Source organism: Mytilus trossulus, chromosome 9 (assembly GCF_036588685.1).
Source record: "Mytilus trossulus isolate FHL-02 chromosome 9, PNRI_Mtr1.1.1.hap1, whole genome shotgun sequence".
Taxonomy (NCBI): Eukaryota; Metazoa; Mollusca; class Bivalvia; order Mytilida; family Mytilidae; genus Mytilus; species Mytilus trossulus.
Window position 1 is genome coordinate 79,316,786 of NC_086381.1, and position 15,898 is coordinate 79,332,683.

The following is a 15,898-nucleotide window of genomic DNA, read 5'->3' on the forward strand; positions in this document are numbered from 1 at the left end:
AACAAACTATAAAAATCAGATAAAAAGGCTTAACTCATCAGATGGATACAAACAGAAATACTTCACAGAGTGGACGTGTCCAGGTACTTGTATATCCCAACAACAAAAAGACACTAAGTACAGATCTGAGAGTACTCGCAATTACTGACTGCTAGTTCAAAGCCACTTATCACTCTGTACACATCCAACATCCAACATCCAATGGAGGTAATGTTCACCATTCAGCCAACTAGGACCCTCCCCTCCTCCTTTTAGAAACAATTATATATCATATGTAAATAACAAATACATGCTATTTCAATAAGAATTTTCTATATTCGTTTCTCTCTCCCGATGGAGCGAGAGAGAGACCGTTTTACACCCTGGTTGATGTTACATTATTGTACCTTTGTCATTGTGAGTGGAAATTATGGACCAACATCATTGTTTTTTTTTATGGAAAATTGGCAGTCAGTCCCATTTCTTTTTCAATGTTAGTATTAGTATAATCCGTAGTTTTATCTTTTATGATTATAATTATTTTTATTATTACTATTATTATTATCATTATTATTATTAATATTATTGATATCATTATTATCATTATTACCAATTTTTTTATAGTCTTATCTATATTGTTATCAATCAAATGTCGAAAAAGACAAATTGAATACAACCTAATCTGAAATATCTTTTGGCCTCATCTTTTTAAATTAAAAAAAAAGAAAATGTTAGTTCCGCTTGCTTTAAGGAAGTCTACTATTTCTGGTCACATGATACGCTTTCACGAAAACATTCCCACGTGATTAAGGCTGAATGTGGATGATAATACTTATTTTGTTTTCTTTTTGGTACATACCTAGAAACTCAAATTATGAAATAGCAGTCTTGTTCACTTATAGCTAAAGGTTATTGATTAATTCTTATTTTGACATGACAGTAGAATTCGAATAACATTTGGCCAGTATAGATGATATGCACATAACTCAAACGTAAACACTTTCTGGAATTATTACTTTCAGGTAGACTCTTGTCGGATGTTGGTAATTTCGAAGCCTATCAACAATGGGGTCTGTGTGGTTCGATACTACGTTTTGTATACAGTGTTTGTGAACTGTTATTTGTATTTTGTTTGAGTTTTTCTTTTTGACATTGGAATTGTTTATTTTGATTTGACATATGGTTTGTAAAAGTCGCTTTTTTCGATTTTCCTTTCTTTGTTATAAACTTGTTTACTCTTTTTATAAATACGAGAGCATTTTAATTTATCATGTTGCAGTATCAGATTGACTTTAAAAAACAAATTACGATTGTATTAATCATTACAATGAAAAGAAGACTTCAACAGAGAACAGCATGTATTTGACATATGCATAGTAATATTATATGTCCATTCCAATCAATATTACAAATGAAGGTATAATACGATTCCTAAATCATTTTATCAAAAATAAAAAAAAGCTAAATTGTTTCTCAAATGATACAAACCATTAGCTGACATTTTGAGAATAATATAAAGTTATATTAATATTGACCAACTTACACAAATATAAAAATCACTGCCAAAACACATTGTTAATAGTCATGTGTTGGTAATGAACTACACTTTTGTTGAATGGTGACTTACTAAACAAGAATCAAAAATTGAATCACATTCGGGTACCTTGTACCCAACTGCTGCCAAGCTTCGCGATAGGTCGTGCGACATAATCAGACAAACAAACTTTATTAGATTAACTCTCTAAGGAACGATCGTTTTCATTGGTCAATTCAAACCTTCGACCTCACACCTGCAAAAATAGAACACACGTACTATAACACTTTTATAACGTTGAATGGACTGATTAATATTCACGTAGCTGGTCAAGGTCGTCTAAAGCTTCTATCGTCGTATTCGCATACATGATTCTAATCACAATTCTAGCTTAATGTGCATGTGAAATTCATTTGTGTTATAATTTTCTGCATTTAATTGGTAGTAAAGTTTAAACTTTAAAATCTTAACAGTTAAAATACTCAATTTAAATATCTCCTCTAAATCAAGGGACGACATCAAAAGATTAATGTAGGATAAAAAAAAACTCAATTCACATATTTTTTTTCATTGACACACCCAAGTTGCTTATCCTGCCTGCTCTTTTACTCAATGGACTCGATGAATTAACGTTGTACTTGAAAAATGAAACTGTATACTTTACTACAAACACTTTTCATATTGTTTGCCAAGTTTTAGATATTCTTCATAGAATAGTGATTTTTTTTTCTGATTCCATTAACTTGAAGGAAAAAAGACATTCATCAAGTACCTGGCATATCTCTAGGACATGTATCAAGTACCTGGCATATCTATAGGACATTTATCAAGTACCTGGCATATCTCTAGGACATTTATCAAGTACCTGGCATATCTCTAGGACATTTATCAAGTACCTGGCATATCTATAGGACATTTATCAAGTACCTGGCATATCTATAGGACAGTTATCAAGTACTTGGTATGACATAATAATATTCATCAAGTACCTGGTATGATTATACGACATTCAACAAGTACCTCGTATATATATATATAGGGCTTCATCAAGTACTTGGTATGACATAACAATATTCATCAAATACCTGGTATGACTATAGGACTTCATCAAATACTTGGTATGACTATAGGACTTCATCAAGTACTTGGTATGACTATAGGACTTCATTAAATACTTGATATGACATACTATTTAAAAACAAGCCCAATGATTGTATTAAGATTCAGTCTTTTTATTAACGAATTTAAGATCAACAGGACCGTTTAAGACTTTAATTTGTTTGTTTTTGTTTCGTTTTTTCAACTGTTTGGTTCCGAGTATTTTGTAAACATGGCGATTTATTCAAATAAGTTTCGTCTTAATGAAATCAAAAGAGAAATAAATATGTTAATATACGTTTTAAAGATTTCTATTACAATATGTTTTATAGTATCTGAAATATTTCTTTATATTATCTATGTATTACAAATTTGTGTAAGCCATGTTTCGCGAGATATCTGATATTTAATATTACACAACAAATAAGCTTTCCGACTTGCATGGACACAGGTAATCGACACTGTTCACCTTTAGTTATATTTATAATCCCGTTTGGTATCATAATGACACGTTTCTGCCTGTTTTTATACCAAAGAGTTCTTTTTCTTAAAGATTATTCGAGATTTCCCCCGAAGATCTAAATAAATGTGAGAAACATTTTTTTATTAAATGTCAGTATGTTACTGAAACTAATTTTGTAAAGATCGAATAGACATAGCATGTATTCGCCTCCGGGTGCGGGAATTTCTCGCTACATTGAAGACCTGTTGGTGACCTTCTGCTGTTGTTTTTTCTATGGTCGGGCTGTTGTCTCTTTGTCACATTCCCCATTTCCATTCTCAAATTTATGAATTCAAAATACTATACCAAAATTTCGGATGTGTAGATTCAACTTATTTATCGTTGGTATCACGTGGTCATTAAGCCATTTACGTTGACTTCTTGTCTAATAAATCAACTCTTTTCGACTGGCATCATTACACCAGTTCCGAATAACTTATTTTGACTTCAGAAACAAATACAATGAACATTATAATAAGGAAATACACATCTGGGATTATATCCGGTAAGGTTATGAACTGTTCGTTTATTGCTTTGTGTTTCTAATTACGCTGGGTTGTGTTTGTTTCTTTATGGAATTATCTTGGGACGTCTAGAACACATTGAACGTAACTTTGCTCCGGGATGATAAGCCGTGCGTAGTGGGAAACTGATATATATGATGGTCTTTTACAGATTATAAACTGATAGACGTGGTATAATTGCCAATTCGACGACAATTTACTAGAGACGAACTACTGTAGAACTATGGATCATCGTTCGGCTCCGTCAAAGAGCAAAAATAAAACTGCATATTGTACAATTGTACAAATTCAAATAAGAACCCCACTGGAATGTAATAGTATATAAATAAACAACAAAACTGGTAAAATGTGTCTGTTTTACTGTATTGTGGAGAATAATTCTCGTGAGCTTTCAAAGACAGTGTTTTATCTATTAACCTAAAGGGTGATTAACCATCAAGGTTGTCTGGTTGTCATAAATACTTTTGTTTTAGGAAGAAATCATGACAGAACTTAATGAAACGGTTTAGTTTATACGACTGTTTACTGTCATCTATGAACAGTAACCGGAGATAAGGGAAAATGTCGGTTTGCATATATAATGAACCAATGAAATGTCTAACAGATATATATATCGAATTGAATCATTTTTGACATACACCTAAAAGCACTGGTGGTAATTACATTATATATTTTAATAAATATCATATTTTGTTATACTTAATTTTGCTTTTTTTGTATAGCTTTGTCGGTTTATGCAGGGGGCTGTAGACACAAAAGGAACATTCACAACTTATCAGTATACAAAGTAAAATCACAAAAAAATACTGAGCTCCAAGGAAAATTCAAAACGGAAAGCGCTAATAGAATGGCAAAATCAAATAATAAATCACTTCAAACGAATGGACAACAACTAGAGAGAGTCAACATTCGTAAACATCGCTCGGTCATCCAAACAAACTGTTTATATCTTACTGGCTTACACGTGTTTCCCTGAATATTCATGCACATTTGTTGATTGATTACAAAGGAGACAATGCAACTTCGGATTAACATTTGCAGCAGCCATATTTTTACAACAACACTGACCAAGTTAATCAGTGGATACGTGAAACAGCATAGACTCATCGTGTTCAAAAGACTACGTTTATAATACATGCATGCATTTGTTCAATAATTATATTAACACTATTTGTCTCATTCACTCGTTTAATATGAGTTTAAAGGCAATGTAAAGATATAAGTTGTTTACAAAAATTGAACAAAAAATCCAAATCATACTAGATGCTATCTTGAGTATTAGTCTCAACTTAAAAGAAGTTAATACTTGTGCGATTTCATTGCAGTAGGATGGTAATGTACGTCTTTAATCTCGTTATTTATATCATTTTGTCAAATTATGTTCGTCTGGTCTTAAATGATACGATCTAAACTATCACTTTTGCTCGGAAACAGACTTGATATAATTATTTAGTCCTCATCTTAAGAAATCTAAACACTCTTTTTGGGGATGGTAATTCTTACTTCAGCTTTCGATTACAACGTTACTGGTGACATCAAACAAAGCCTAAATAATACTTAATGATGTTTTAATTTTGTTATGATGGACCATCATAGAAAAACCGAAACATGTATGACTCAGGTTTGTTTTTTTCTAAACTACATTAGAATGAGACAGTTATCAAGTTAAAAGTTTATACAGAAGACGATTTCCAATCTTTGGGAAGAACAAAACATGTATAGTTTTACAGGGAATTCTGAAGAGTATTCACAGTGTTATACTGTCATAAACCATATGTTCAAATCTTAAAGATTTGTTTTGTTTTCTATTAATAAAATTATATGTTATTACATTTTTTCAACAGCTTTATATGGTACGCCTAAAGAATGATGTGTCTTAAACGTATACGTTGCTTCATCTGCTGGCTATATAATACAATTTGTGTTGGTGTTCTTTTTTTTTAAAGAAGGGGGATAACATGTGGACGATGAATACTATGTTTCGATTTTTGTTTTAGTATGATCGTAACTGTTTAGCTAACTGAGACAAAAGTTGTCGGACTTCTCAACTCGCGCATATAAAATGGTAACAGATATAATATTGATGAAATTTCAGACCAGGTTTGCTTGATATTGCAGTTAACTTTATTTAATCATCTTAACACTGGTACAAGGTATTTGATTACGGTTTTATTTAATTTGTCTTTTTTATTGATTTCATTATATCTAGAATGAGACATAATGCACAATTATCAATATTTTGTTTTAATGTTTGTTCTAAAAAATGCTTCAGTCGGTTGCATACTCAAAATAAACTTGCAGGTTATGGCTTTGATTTTTTTCGTATTTTCAACATATATTTCTGCTTTATAATTGAGAATGGAAATGGTAAATGTGTCATGGAGAAAACAAACCGACAATTCACTTAAGAAGAACATACTATCATGTTGGTATCAAGGTAGATGATATTTAGATAAAGATGTAAACGAAATCGTTAGCCAACGTTTTGCATAACTTTGCGTATATCTGTTTTTATAAATGCAGATGAAGCGCAAGGCAATTACTTATCAAGTAATTTATAGTTTATTTGCCATACTTGTTTCGATATCTCTAAGACGTAATAATACGTATTGATCGTGTTTCTTGTATATTGCACTAATTTTTAAAATGTTGACAATTCAGTTGTGAATTTGATCAAACGTGTATGATCAATGATTTGAATTTATACATACAAAAATGATTTTTTCAGTATACTGTAATTACTATACCCAATGTAGCAAACTACAGAAACAATCTAACTGCAGGTTTATGAAAGGTTATCTTGTATTTTCAGATTGTATAACATTGTGAAGATGTAGAGGGAGTTGTCACGATTAATGGGCCATTTAATTGAAAATGATTAAAACAAATCACATTAGAAAAAAAATATATTATGAACTATATTGGACATGTTGTACCTACTTTTATTTATCTTAAAGGTTTATTGACACTCATTGACCTTTTCATATTCAAATAAAATCAAATAATCCAGTAAGTTTTGTTTGCAATGTTGCAAAGTTTAGCATTTTATAAAGAACACTGACATTTTCTTCTGAGTAATAAACAATATTTCTTTTGTCTCGATTGAATTCCTTTGTTTAATCTAATTTTGACATTTCATTAAACTAAAAGCTTCCTCATTTCGACTGTATGTAAATTTGTAACTATTGCAACAAAGGCAAGAATATAATGTTATCATCAAGTTGATATTTCTAAAACAAGATTACAAAAAACTCTGCAATGTTGCATGGTGAGTATGTGTACTAAATATACTAATTCTATTTTCGAATTCATATTTTATCATGTTACTTTAATAACAGTCCATTCATTGAAAAAAAAAGTAATTCATTTATCACCACATTGAATCGGCTGATACACTTAATGATGGAAGTTGTAAAAGGAGCAATTTCGCAAGCTTTTATCTTTTTACGTGAATCAAATTTTCTAATGATAACAACAATTTCCTTGATAAATTCAAAATGTTCTTTCTTTTTTTTTTTTTTTTTTTTTTTTTAGGTAACGATGTTTTATCACCATTTTTTATTTTATTTTTTCATAATTCGTCTTAGGAATTTGTTAATGCATAAAAGAAACACACAACAGACACGTGTTATGAATAGTAATCCGTTTGATATAAACACTATTTTGTTCGTAAAATTCAAGGTCATGTTTTGTTTTCAAATTGATTAAACATTATTCTTACTCAACACATCTTCCTGCCAAATTCTTGTCGTCTTATCTTCGCTCATCAATTCGCCGTTTTTTTAAATCTAAAGGACTGTGGGTAATTTCGTTGTGCGTACACCAAAATAAAAATAACGCGTAACGTCATTGAATGAATTTCCATTGTTGATCACGTTTTAAACCAATCAAAATGTTTTGGTTTACACTTTTGACAATTTTACCCAGAATGCATTAGATTCTTAAACGGCGAATTCTCACTTGATGATGATACTCACCTAAGTTAATACTTGTTATAGCTATTAGAATAGCAAAATTCTTAAATTTACATAAGTGCCTGAATTATGAATAGGAAGATATGGTATGATTGCCAATAGGACAACTTTTAACAAGAGACCAAATGACATAGATATTAACAATTATAGGTCACCAATACAGCCTGCATAACAATTAAACTCAAACCATACTGCATAGTTAGCTATAAAATGTCCCGAAGTTACAAAATTAATTTAAAACAATATAAACAACAACAATAACGACCTGATTTATGTACAAAATAATGATCGAAGACCAAATATGCCAAACAGTAGAAAACGACAACCACTGAATTACAGACTCCTGATTTAGAATAGACACATACATCATGTTGTAGAATTATATTTGTAGGTCCCGTACCTTTGACAGTGGTGTTACAGTACAACACAAGAACAAACTCTACGAATCGGTTATAAAGAACGTAAATTGGCATATCAAAACAAGGCAGGAATATATCTAACAGGATCAAAGAGTGGAGATATATTTGAGAACATTCGAATTTCTATTCGAAATCTTTAAATACTAGTTAAATGTTTAATGATTGTCATTGATTATTTTCCTACTTGTTCACCTGTTTGTTTTCCTATATCTTTCAATACTCGGATATCGATTAAGGAAAGCTTAACCATTATCAATTTACCTTATAATTGCATGTGTTTGCAACTGTAAACGTTTTGGTAATTCGAGGATTTTAAGTTAAACTGAAGTACATCATACATTATATATACAAACCTTAAAATACTAGATATTTGCATATTAAATTAACACCTTTGAAAAATGAATGGAACTGACGATCGCAATTTGGTAAATCCTACCGCCTTCATGTGTTATCTATTTCCCTGAACAAGTGAAATAAACATGCAATCTGTTTTTATCCCATGCGAAAACTTAAGATCAATCAAAAATTAATATTAAGAAAACGAATAATTGAATATTTTCGTCGAAACTTCATGTTACAATATTAATCAATTTTGGTATCAATTATTTGTAATTTTATTCATGCAAGGAACACAACTATGACACACCCATTGTTTTCCAGATACGCCGCTGTTTATTTTTATTGCGAACGTTTTAGCGACATTTCCTCAGAGTAAATATAGTGTAACGCAAACTACAAATGTAAGTTATAGTTGTACAATTGAGTGCTCTTCTTTGCTCGATAATTGCAATGGTTGTGATTATAACTGTAATATTTACAAAACATTGGCTTTTACAGAATACTAAAACTGTCAAAACATGTCTTATTTGGTGTTTTTTTTATGATTTATTGTCTTCAACTATGTTCTCTATCTGGTTTTTTGAACTTCATGATTTAAACATCACAGATGAATCTGTTGTAAAATACAAGTCATATGTACTTAAATGTAGCCTTGAATGAGCAATGAGTTTTTTAAAACAGCTCATGAATTTGCAATTTGCAATACAATTTTGTCGTGAGAGGATTTTGAGAAAATGGATTTTATGATACAAGTAGTGTTACATGATGATATATGAATCAATTGAAATTTGAGATTATTTAGTTATAATGATTTATGATTAGTTACACGAAATGCTTTACTTTCGAACATGTTCAATCTTTAAGCAGCAGGGCATTTTGCATCTTAAAATGTTAAGGCCTTTATGTTCTGTCCACCGTTTCCGGTGAACTGATTCAGTTTTGTCATTACCATCGGAGCATTGGTTTCTAATTGCGTTTTCACTTTCGTTTTTCGTACAAGCATTGACTGTTTTACGAGCTAATATTTCGCTATTAAAGATATATAACAAGACAATACGTTTTTAAAAAAAAAAAAAAAATTGTTCTTTTACAACTATTCTTCTCAATCAAAAAATTTTTTTTAGGAGAAAAATAAATGCATTACATTACCAACCAAACTGGCATTCAATTTTCTTATATCAAGATAAACTAATATTCTTGTAATATATTTTGAAATGTTTGTCCTCTTATCCAGAAGTGCATTGTCATTTCATCTTCAGTGGATTGAAAACTTACAAGAGATTTAAATGAAAAAGGACGAAATCTACGAAAGGGACAAAACAAATAATAACTCTAATCAAAACAGTTAATATTATTGACTAAAGATAAAAACTAGCAGCATTTCTGGATATCAATTTCATTTTTTACTTTAAACTTTTCATCAAAGAAGGTTTCACAAGATAAAAAAAACACTACCGGATATTACATTGGAGGATTTGCATAAAGTCTTTAACAGGATGTTTATATGCTATAAAGAGTTATTTTCCTTTGTAAACTTTATAGTAATAAACTTTATAGTAATAATCATGATAATATTACATTATTGAGAAACTTTTTTTTTATTTTTACGTGACTGATTTCAATGCTCTTCGTATTTGTATAATCGATCATTTAGTCAAAATGATATTGAAGAAATGCAAATAACACATTGTGAACTAATTAAGGAATGTATGACATGTATAAAGAACAAAATCTGTTTTACTATATCCCTTTTTCATCATTTTTTATTTTGTCAATAATCGTGCAGCGTTCACACCACCTATATTTTTTGGGATGATCTGGATACATTTGATATTAAACTGCCGTCGATATGTCATAAAAATCCTGTCATTTCGTGCACGGTCTTGTTAAAATGACATATCACATTTTTTAGAACAACTTGATCGATTGACTACGAGAGTTTATTATTTAATTTCCCTAGGCTAACGTTACGATTCCCAAATCAGCAGAAACATTTAACTTTGTTAGAGACTCCAAGTCCTGACGGTCGTTTATGTAACAATATTACTGGTCATTTCCTGGTCTGTTGGTTTCTATTATTCGTTTAGATATCGTATCTGTTAACACATGGACAATGGGATATCATTAACTTGTCAAACCACCTGATCTCACACTTTTATATTTGGTTTTCACTATTATGTTTGTCTTCTTATCCAGAAATTCATTGTCATTTCATCTTCAGTGGATTGAAAACTTACAAGAGATTTAAATGAAAAAGGACGAAATCTACGAAAGGGACAAAACAAATAATAACTCTAATTAAAACAGTTAATATTATTGACTAAAGGTAAAAACAAAATCGACACGAAACTAGCAGCATTTCTGGATATCAATTTCCTTTTTTACTTTAAACTTTTCATCAAAGAAGATTTCACAAGAACAAAATAACACTACCGGATATTACATTGGAGGATTTGCATCAAGTCTCTAACAGGATGTTTATATGCTATAAAGAGTTATTTTCCTTTGTAAACTTTATAGTAGCCACATCATCTAAGCGTTTGTGCATCATAACATTCATAAAAGCTAATTGAAGATGTCCTTCTGAGCAGAACTATCTTACTTGGTTATTGACTCCAAATCATGACGGTCGTATATGTAACAATATTACCGGTCATTCCATGGTCAAATTTAGTTTGTGGGTTATTATTATTCATGTTTAGATAGAAATCGGTTAACTGCCACACAGTGGGAAATAATGACTAGTTACCTTGTCCAACGACCTGATCTTACACTTGTGTATCTTGTTTTCATCATTGTGTTGGTCTTATCATTGTAAAACTCATGGTCTTTCAATAAAAGTGGAGATGATATACATTTCTACTTTATTTATTTCGGTTATTTATACACATATGACTAATAACGAGTGGATTGATGTATGATTAATTTTCTTGTTATTGTTGAAGACTACATGCTGCTTTGTAGAGGTCGTTTAATTACTTCATACCGTTATACTGCTGTCCTAATGAGTAAAATAGCACAACTCACTTGATTTCTATTCTGTATTTTCTTTCATTCTTGTGTTTCGTTTCGTATATTTTCTGTTTATCCTTGAATGTCCTTGTTGTCGTGATCTCGTCTTTTGTTGGAGTTGTTTGCATGTTGTGTCCAGTAAATGTCTACCCTTTTTAAAATAATCATATAACAAGACTACCAATTACACAGACTGAAGCCGTTATCTGATTGTCTATGGATAGGACTATCTGATGCTATCGGATAAAGGAATGGACAGAATCCGTAGAACTGATAACATTTTTGCGGTTATAATATTGACGTTTTTCTGCAGTATTACATTTTTCATCTGGTCTTATCTTGACATCACTAAAGCCGTGTTCACATTGACCTAAACTCGGTGTTGTGTTAGTGTAACTCACACGTAAACTAAACACAATTACGTTCCCATTGATAAAACTCAATGTTTACATGTTCTGTACATGTAGTGTAAAACCTGTTTTGTCTACATGCAGTCGATAGTCAATGTAGGCCTTGTTTGGGTTAAGTGTACACAAATCTAGGCATTTAGAACATTCATTTTACCATGTATATTCAAGTAAGAGAAATTTTGAATACAATTGATATTTATAACAATTATTAATAAAGTTCTTTACAGAAATATTTTTCAAACTTGATATATAAATTTAAAAAACTTTAGGTAGCTTATCATGCTTATCAAGACTCAAAGCATCATCATTGCCGAACACATAATTCATTTGAAAAGCAGTTGCGGATCCATGGGGTGGGTTTCCGGGGTTTGGAATCCCCTTTTTGGGACAATCAATGCATTTGAATGGGGACATATAGTTGGAACCCCCATTTTGCAGTGGGATGGGACCCCCCCCCCCCCTTTTTTGAAAAATGGCCCTAAAAAGTTCTTCCCGAGTCGACTGGACGTACACTGAATTATTTGCCACTGGTCTTTACTAAAACAACGATTCACTCATAAATGCAATACTTAAAAAGTGTGAGGTAAATTGTATTTTTTGTCTAGTATCTCAGATCCGAGAAATAAAAAAAAAACATTACCCCCGCCTTTTGCTGAAAACTCCTTAGAGATGCACGTTTTTTTTTACGCTAGCAATCAAATTTTTATTATAATGAATATAACATGGATAAAGAATTGGGGAACTTCGGATTAAGATTTTTTTTTCATCTGTATAACCGGAATATTTTGTTATCAAATTGGGGGTCAGAAATTTTTCAAGGAAAAATTCATTCCCCCCTTTTTTAAGTCAAATGGTCGATCCCTAACTGCTGCAAACGTTGTCCGAAAAATTTGCATTCAGTTCTACGTAATGAACATTTAAATGACATACAGTTTAAAAGTGTGAACAAATCGTATGTACAGGTAGTTTAACAATGTGTATAGATGTGATCAAAATTAATGTGAAACCAGTGTACATAGACAACAATAGTGCATTGACTTGACATATCAACGATATAAGGATGAGGCTTAGAAACGGGGGCATGTGAGGCTGTGCCGATAATTTTCCCCGTTTCGGGCCGAATCCATTATATTGTTGATATGTCAAGTCAATGCACCATTATTGTCTTTATACTGCAATCTAAAAAAACATTTTCAATTGTTGTTTAGTGTGTTAATGTTATCTATTTGATTTAAATATTTGGAAAAATGCCCCTTTAAAAAGGCCTCATATCACACAGGCGGAGAAATATACAACACGATGAAATGTACATCATTACCTGTTGAAAACCGCAATCAATGGTGAACGAATTCGTTTGTTTACAGACTAAAATATCAACAATAAACATAAATCATAATGATTTATAGGTTGCAAACAAAAAATATTAATAAGTGAAATATGTTTTCCAAAAAATTGTAAAAGAAACAAGTTTGAGTCGTTAAACGCATCGTTGTTTACATTGGAAACAAGAACAGGTTGAAGAGGTCGTATGCATAATGAAATATAATTTCGACAATTTCTATTTAAATATTCATGAGGAAAAGTGATATCAGGTCAGTGACTGTATATGACATAAATATATACGGTCAACGCATTTTGACTGCTCAAATAGAACGAGTGCAGTATAAATTACATTAAACTAATTGTAGACATGTTTACTGTACATGGCGTTTGGTGTGAACACTGCCTCATTGGATTATCCTCTTGACATTATTTAGCTAATTAATTTTGTTCATGAAACTTATTGGTCATCTTGTTATGACAGTTCAATAAACAAAACATATCATCATATGTTAATATGCGTATAATTTGGGGTTTTTTTCGTTTGTTTTTATTCATTGATTTTGTATGATAACACATATGTTTGGTATTTACCGTTGATAATTTTACAATAGCAAGCGGCAGATGAATAGGATAAACCCTGATAATTATAACTGAGTGAGATAAAACATCAAAGGAGTATTTATATGCCATCTTGTACAAACGATAAATATACATATCTTACTATGCGGTATGGGCTTTACTTAGTAATAAAGGTCGGTTGATGAACTTTAGCTGTTAATTACTATTGTGGATAGTTTATTATAATATCACATTTATTTTTTATTTTTTTATATATACAATATCAAAAAGCAGAAACGACAAAGCTCACAAACATGGAATGTAAATCAAAATAAGGTGTGCATCTAACGACATATGCCACAAAAAAGGCAAAAGCACATCCACAAACAACCACTCACAACGACCACATGGTAATATATTGTGAACAATCATATCCCATTCTTGTAGATATATAATTTGCATACCAAACAAACGTATTCGATAGCGAATCGATGTCCATGTTAAACATTGACCAATAACTTACTATTTCTAATTGTTTTATGTTAAACAAACTGCTCTTGTTGTTCTACCAAATGTGCCCTGTTAAAATCCTTCATCTTTCGAGGATTCTAAATACATAACATTGTACTTTTTTTGTATCTCACAGCCACTGATTTTCGTCAAAAACTAGCAAAGGCAAAATGCTCCAGCCATGCTGATGTAAACATGTCTTCACGTCATAAGCAATGAATAAGTAAGTAAGGATCTGCTTTTAAAACAAATTTCAGACTACTTTTTCTACTTTGGTGAATTCATGACATCCTCTTTGCCCGACAACTGTTAGGTACAATGTAGTCAGTAACCTCTACCACATTTACAACTATTGATGCGAAATCTTAACAATTGTAATAATACTTGACTGATTTATAATGAAATATATAAAGAACATTGCATTTACAAAAAAAAATATAAATTATCTGAACAAAATCGTAAACCATTAACTATACTAAAAGTTTTAATGTTCAAACAAAATTTAAATAAAAAAGGTCGTTCATGATAAAAACAAATATTTCACGGGTGCCATAAGGCAGAACTTGACTATTTTCTTACACTCTCTTGTAATGTTCTGTCAATAGCATGGTCTACGTTCTCTTTATGTGGTGCGTACATTGTAGATATATTTAACCATATGTATTCCCTGTGCAATGTCAAACGTGGATTTGCACCAACAATTCCTAAAAAAATCAATGTCTATCGTAAATATATGCGGCCCACTTTCAAGTTCACGGAGATATCTTTAGTCATTTACACTTCTTGTTGTAAACATTTAACTTAATGTTATGAGAATGAAAGTTTAATTTGAGGGAAAAGAAGGTGTTAGTCACATTCAAGAAAACAAATACTTAATTTATTATCAATCATTTCATCAAAACGAAGCTATATTACTGCAATTCTTGTCTTTACCTGTTTAGGTATACGTCATAGTAATAAAGGTTAAAGACATATAAAACTTCAAAATTTAAAGAAAATTAATGCACATGTTAACTTACTTAACGGCTATTTGTTGTTTTTAAATCTCAATACCTTCTCTTTTTTCTGACAAACATTCTGTAATTTGTCCAAATTTAGATAAAGATATGTAAACCTTAATAAAATCGTGCCCAAAAGACTACGTTTATAATACACGCATGCATTTGTTCAATAATTGGATTAACATTATTTTCACCAGTCACTCGTTTCATATGACTGGAAAAGCAATGTATATAGTTGTCTACGAAAATTGAACAAAAAATCCAAATATCATACTAAATGCTATCTTGAGGATAAGTCTCCACTTAAAGAAGTCAATAATTTTGCGATTTCATTGTAGAAGGAAAGTAATGTACGTCTTTTATCTCATTATTTCTATCATTTTGTCAAATTAGTTTCGTCTGATCTCTAATGATATGATCTTAACTATCACTATCAAAACTGACTGCGTATAATTATATAGTTCTCATCTGAAGAAATCTAATTACCTTTTGTCGGATATTAATATTTACTTCCGGTTTCGATTATAAAAATGCTAGTGACACCAAACGAAGCCTAAATAATACGTAATGAGGCTTTAATTTTGTTATGATGGACCTCTTATTAAAACCGAAACATTTATTAATCAGATTTGGGTATTCTGAATTATATTATAATGAGACAGTTATAAAGTTAAACATTATTACAGAAGACGATTCCAAACCTTTTGAGAAGAAC